This window comes from Lactuca saligna, chromosome 2 (assembly GCF_052625555.1).
Source record: "Lactuca saligna cultivar CGN05327 chromosome 2, ASM5262555v1, whole genome shotgun sequence".
In the NCBI taxonomy this organism is placed as follows: domain Eukaryota; kingdom Viridiplantae; phylum Streptophyta; class Magnoliopsida; order Asterales; family Asteraceae; genus Lactuca; species Lactuca saligna.
The window spans coordinates 88,486,224-88,492,223 of record NC_136418.1 but is presented as its reverse complement, the minus strand read 5'-3'; positions in this window follow the sequence as shown (position 1 = coordinate 88,492,223).

Genomic DNA, 6,000 nt, shown 5'->3' with positions numbered 1-6,000 from the left:
GAATGAGAATTTTCATCTTTGGAAAATTAAGACTAATTCTTTTTCACATGTTTAAGTGAATCAAGTGAAGGACTAAGGGATCGAGTACACATTCGTGTGCACTGGTTAGGTCCACTACAAAAGATTCATAAGACTATTTGTCATGATTTACTAAAGTTTAGTAAATATGGTTATAATTACAAGGTTAAGTATAATTCTAAGACATTGGAAAAGTTCCAAATGTATGGCAGTGTGAATAAGTAGAATCAAATTAGGTAGAATGATAAAAGTTTCTTACATCTGAAAAGATGGGAGAGTACTTTAGTATCATGTTATATGATCATCTTAATGATTAAGAGACCTTATTACAATTCATCCTCTAAGTTCATTCTTAAACCTAAGAGGTGGAACTATGATTTGTTTAAGTGGTCAAATCAAGAAGATGATTCATACCTCATTGCAGAAAACAATTCTTAGAGTCATACTCCAAGATTGTAACTTGAGTGACGTATCTTAAAGAAAAGTTTATTAACACCAGTCAAATGTAAGAGTAAAAATATTCTACTCTTGTACATTTGTAATTGATATGGTGTGATGTTTTAGATAAAACAAAGACCAACTAAGACCAATTGTGTGAAGTGTTTGTCTTGATAAAGAATCTGCACTATCTCTTGAGTATTTGGCAAGATAGTCTTATATGTCAAGAGGACAGTGGGAGTCTTAAAGATCCTGAAAAGAATTTCAAGATCTAATCAAGAATAAAAACCTGTAGTTTAACACTAGCACACGACCTGAGGTTTATAACCTATCATGTTGACATATTTCTATTTCTGTGCCCATTCCAGTTAAACATGGCTTTGCATATGAGTTCTTAGATTTCTCAAGTGGTTACATAACAACTTTGAAGCAATGGCAGACCCTTAAGCTGCAAGGTGGCAAGAAATTAAGATTGAGTTCAGTCCATATGAGTTTAGATTTGTCATTATCCTTGTCTAGTGATTATGGTTTTGATAAATTCACGTGGATAAGAACACATACACCATAAAATCTAAGTGTCATAAGATTTCACTCCGATTCATGAAAATGATGGTGAGGAAACACTTCCACCAAGTAGATTTGAAGCAGATAGCAATGATCTAAACCATTATGACTATGATTACGACATCCCTTTTCATAGTTCTAAAACTGTTTAGACACACCTGTGAGCTATCTAAGATAAGGTATATGATTTTGATAAAGTTTTATCAAGGCAATCTCGTCTTAGAAATCTGAACTTTGGTAAGAAAGTTGGTAAAGTATTGACTTTTAGAAGTCCAGCTGATTTTTGAGTACATGTCAAAGCTAGTGGAAGCATATGTGTTTTGCTAGTAATTATCATGTTAGTGGGAGCATGATAAATATTGTTGGTGTTGCAAGTTACCAATGTTAATTATAGAAAACAAAAGGTTTCAATTGGGAAAAAGTTGTTTGCTATAATTAAGGGAGAGGAAATTATACTTCATTTCAATTATAAAAGCTTAGATTGAGGTTTTAATCATCTTTAGTCAAGGATATATATGAATTTTGTGTTGGAATGGATCAACATAAGGAAATTCTATATATAGGTCTATTATTTGCATTCTAAAATTTGATTATGATTACGACATCCCTTTTCATAACCTGAATTGTGAGAACTCGGCAAATATAAATATTCTAGCAAAAGACTGGTCTAAAATCATGTCTTTATGTGAGACATCATGAATCGTGTCCCATTTGTTTTGGGTACAAGATCGATTACATGTGCTATAAATATGATATAAAAATTAGTTATAGGCCAATGAGGCCTATTACAGTTAGAATGAATCATTCTAGGCCCATATGAGATGTATTTGAACGAGAATAGAGTATAATATTCACTTAGAGTGTAGGCTTTTACAATTAATGATGTTTGCATGGGAATATAACTTCCTATCAAAATGCCACTTGTGGCACTTCTTCTTAAGAAATCACATTTCAAGACAATGGAAATTTTTAGATAAAAACAAAATAAAAATAAACTTAGCACACAAATAGAGCAACGAAGATTAAAAATAAAATTAAATACGTTCAAAAACAATATTTTTGGATTTTTTATATTTCTAAAAAGGAATTAAAACAGAAATAAACATATTTTTGGATTTTAAAATTGTATGATTTTTTTATTTTTGTTTGATTTTATTTAATACTCCCCATAAATTTGTGCATAGAGGAAAAATATGAACAAATTTAACAAAAACAAAAATAAGATAGAAAATGTACAAAACAGAAACGTTTGGGATCAAAGTTGTCAAGCAATTTAATTTCGTTTATCAGCACACACCTGCATGTTTAGCTCTTGTCAATCACCAATATTGTGGTCTACTTAAACACAAAGCATGTTGACAAGTTGGATAAATTATAAGTGACAAGACATTGCACCTATATTCCTAAATAGACCATTTAGCTGACGACGACCAAGGATATTGTTATCCACTTAAATTCAACAACGAGATCTACAAACAGCCTTTAATCATGAACCAATTCAATTTTAAGCTCACTCGAACGTGTTCCCCAGTTCACGACATACCCTAGCAATCAAGTAATTCCAAATAGCTCTTTACTTTAGGTGAGTGCTCAATTATCTGAGAGAGAAGATAGATATAGAAATGCATATGTTGTAGCCCAGGTCGGATGTCTTTCAATCACGCAGAGGGACAACATATGACTAACATAGATAGATGGATAGAGAGATAGAAAGTTGCATATGTTGTGTCCTAGGTCGGATCTTCCAATCATACAGAGGGGACAACATATGAATGACATAGATAGATAGAGATGCATAGAAGTAAAGGTACATATGTTGTGTCCCAGGTCGGAGCTTCCTATCATGCAAAGGGGGCAACATATTACTGACAGAGATGATGAGTATAAGAAAGAAGAACAATTTCACATTGACCTACTTTATTAGAACCCCCCAATCACCCTATAAGCACCACAATGAAGGACATTAGTCTGTACATCGAAGAAATGTTGTGCCACAATTCTAGATGATAAGTAACTTTAATGTATCTCAAAGTCTCCCTTTTTATCTCACTGCTCAATCTATCCAAGTGTTGTATGGTCAGTCCAAATGAAACTATCTAAGTCCAGATGAGCTAGCACTGTGAAGTCCTTTTATTGTTAGTTGTGTCTAGTCCTTTAATTTTTCATCCTTCGTGGCTACCAACACATTGAACACAGAGTCAAAACAATTCAGGTCCAGTGCATTACACGAATTTCAGATTGCTCTTTAACACTAAACTTCATATCACTTCCCAAGAATACTTACGAAAGAAAAACACTTTTTTTTTAATTTTTTATTTTCTCCGCTTTAATTTGTGCATGGGGAAGAAACAAACAAAAAAATGTGCAAATTTAAAAAAAAAAAAAATCTTTAAAACAACTCTTTTATGAAAAAACATAGAAATCTTGAGAAGAAAACATAAATCGTAATTCATAAATTGAAGTTGCATCCAGATGATCTGAAAACATCATGTAAATGCAGCAACAAATTCAACCTTAGTTGTGTTTCAATTCTATAACGGATTCAAAAACTCTTCACATCGTTAAGTACAATCCCCATTTGTGGTCCTCTTCTTTCTTCGTTTCCCGCAAAGGATACATGCTCTCAATTAAAGTTATTAATGTAATGTAGTTGAGAGATGTATCCTATCATGTGCCTAGAACAGCCTCTATCAAGAAACTGAAGTCTAATGATATTCCTGTTGTATAAGGTGTCTAAGTTGATAACTATTTCTGGTATGTACTTGACTCGGTTTGGCATGGTCAATTTGGTTTGCATGGCATCATGCATTTGGATTGACTATAAATGAGGGAAATAACACTTATGGTTTATTAATATATTATAAGTTCTAATATATTAATGATATTATTTAATTAGTATTGATAAAGAACTAATTTCGAATTTATTAAGTGATCAAAAGGAGACTAACTAAATATATGGGTTGATTGTATAAATCATCCATACTTATATAGTGGGCTAATGCTTCCTGGATTATCAAGTTGGGCTAAAACCCATAGGATGCTCCATTGATGCTCTATGGTGTTTGTTGAACCCATGGGTCATCGAAATGAAAATTCATGACAATTAGTGTTAACAAGGTGTAACCCTAATTGTAACACACTATATAAGGATCCTTATTTTCACCAAAATCGGAAATTAAGTAAGAAAGAAGAGGGCTAGCCGATTTCAAGTAGTGTGACATTTCTCTCAAGTCTATTACAAGTGCATTTGGTGTTGTGTGAGACATTTGAGGCATCACACTTAGGGTGCTAGGCTCATAAGGTATTCAAGGAATCCAAATCACTACAAGGTATGTATTTCTAGCTATCTTTTATGTTTAAAGTTCTTCATGTATGCTAGATAGGATTAAGAACCTTGGAAAGAAAATTTTACATGTTCTTTAGACAAAAATAGATCCAAGGTTTCTACGGTTGCATGTACACCTTAGGGGTGTTAGAATGCTCAAAACCCTTCAGTGGTATCAGAGCCTAGGCTTGTTTGTTTGATACTTGATCCAAAATAGTGAAAAAAGTCAAAATTATTGTTGTCTGCACAGGGTACTCGCCGAGTCCATGGAGGGACTCGATGAGTCCAACCATATCTTCAACCAACTCGGCGAGTCAGTTCTTGCACTCGATGAGTTGGTCGGGTAGAGTGCAGATTTTCGATTTTTGCTGCTGGAAATTGACTAGAAACATTACCCTAAATTGTTTTGGTGTTTTAAAACTTATTTTAAATGGTGTAATGGTTGTTCTAATCCATTTACAATGACTAATATCAGAATTCCATGTTTATATGTGTTCATATGTTCTTGAAATTTTGATATGAATATTCATGTTCTTATGAGTTCTTGCAAGATCATAAGAATTATGTGCTATTTATTGTTAGTTAATTCATGATCATGATGTGTTTTAATGGAGTCCATAACTTATTCTCACGTTGTAATAAATCCATTAAAAGAACACAAAAGTTACAAAAATGAAGAGTCTTCATTTTTAATAAACAATAAAACATACGTTATGAAATGAAAAGTTTTGTAAAGTTATAAAACTTGCCCTCAAGTTTTGGAACATGTAAAGTCATCCAGTAAACATTAGTTCCAACCCCTAGAATTTTAAAAGTTAAAATTAAACCCTTATACTTTATAATATTATAAGTTAGTATATATATATATATATATATATATATATATATATATATATATATATATATATATATATATATAAGATCAAGTCGTTTTACCATTATTAGGCCTCATTCACGAAGTCGGACTATAAGGGGGGTAAAAGGTTGTTGCCTGTAAAATGGCAGCATAATGGGTGTCCACTCTCACCCACCGCTTTCTTGACTGGGGGAGGGTCGTTACCCGAGCGGGTAGGACAATGACTTTAAATTCTCATTAAAAGTATAATGATTATTATAAAGTAACTAAATGCTTTATTAAAATCCAAATCTTAGTTACTTTAGGAAAATGTGAATAAGGTGCTAATCCATGAAATTACACTTTGCACCTTGATTAAGTCATTAGTGGAGCATGTGTGGTTAACCGTTACACTAACTTGGACTTAACAAGGTAGGAAAAGGGTGAATTAAGGTTTTTCATAGGTTAGTTGAGCATGTGTGGTTAACCGACACATTGATTGAGTGAAAAACATTAAGGGTACCAAGTAATTTGCATGGTTACTTCACACCTTGTTTTGTGATCCTTGGCATCCCAGTTACAAAACCTGAAGGGCACACTCAAGATTGAAACATGCCATTGAAAAGTTCAATGAATCTCAAAAGAATCTAGGAGTTTCTAAAAGCCAATTAAAACCTAATAATTTATAATTCGTTTTTCATGGTGGAAATTGGTAAGTCATCATTCACATACCTTTCAAATATGTTATAGCTTAGATTACGACATCCCTCTTCTAAGCTATAATATATTTTGATTGGGTCCTAGCCTTAATATTCTGTTT